Below are 1070 nucleotides of genomic sequence, written 5' to 3'. Positions count from 1 at the left end.
TGTGGTGTAAAATATATGATATTATAAAGATTGATTCTTTTACTTACTATTTACAGAAATAAATGTTGTATAATTTTGTATCAGGAATAAAAAACATCATATATTGCTTTATTGGCAATTTTAGCAATGCTTTAAAATAATTCCACTCAACAATCATGAAACAAAAAAAAGAAAAAAAAGTAACAATTAGCCACTAAAAGCAAATACATGGTTTGGCATATAGTGCTTCCAAGTGTATTTATTGACAGGGATGAGAGTGCCAGAATCAATCATGATTACAAAAGCAGTAAAAGCGATTTAGTGTAGTGACCTAATGTGAGTAAGATTAATTCATGCTTGGGTGTTTTTATTAGTCACGGTATTAGCAGACCAACAAATTTAAAAGCTTACACTTTCCTTCATGTTTCTCTAAGTTTGCGACAATAAAAACATTTTCATTGATTATTTGATTGTTGATTCAGTGTTTATATTTAGTTTTACAACTTTTCAGTTTTTAGTTTTACAACAAAGCTGTTTACTGCATTTTAGATCAAAACAAGCTAAATTACCTTCAAAATTGTTCTTTTAAAACATTCCCTTCAACATACAAGAGTTTTAAAAACAATCTAAACATTGAAACTCATAAACTGTGTATACTTTGATTTGGCTGTTTTTATACATGGTTACCTATTCAGGGCTAAACAAATACTGTAAGGAAAAATAGCTTTTTATATAGCTTTTTATATAGCTTGTACATAGAGAGCAAGTTATCTTAATTTAACTAATCTCTTTTTTAACCAAATAATATAATAATATAAAGACAATAATAGATAATATAAATACTGGCTCCTTAATCTCATAGTTACGCTCATTATACTTAGCCACAATCTATAGAGACTCTTTCATATTTAATGTTGCTTTATTCAGACTTGGCATCGTTGTATATTATGCATCACTGGATACTTGTCAAGTAGCTAGAAATATATTTGAAGGGTTTTAATACACTATTAGTAAACTTAAATGTACAGGGTAAAAAAAGAGTCAGTGTGCGAACAATAAATTAATAGCATTGGAGTTAAGTGTGCAATCCT

The sequence above is a fragment of the Watersipora subatra genome, chromosome 2 (assembly GCF_963576615.1).
Source record: "Watersipora subatra chromosome 2, tzWatSuba1.1, whole genome shotgun sequence".
Lineage (NCBI taxonomy): Eukaryota > Metazoa > Bryozoa > Gymnolaemata > Cheilostomatida > Watersiporidae > Watersipora > Watersipora subatra.
Note: the sequence above shows the minus strand (reverse complement) of the source record.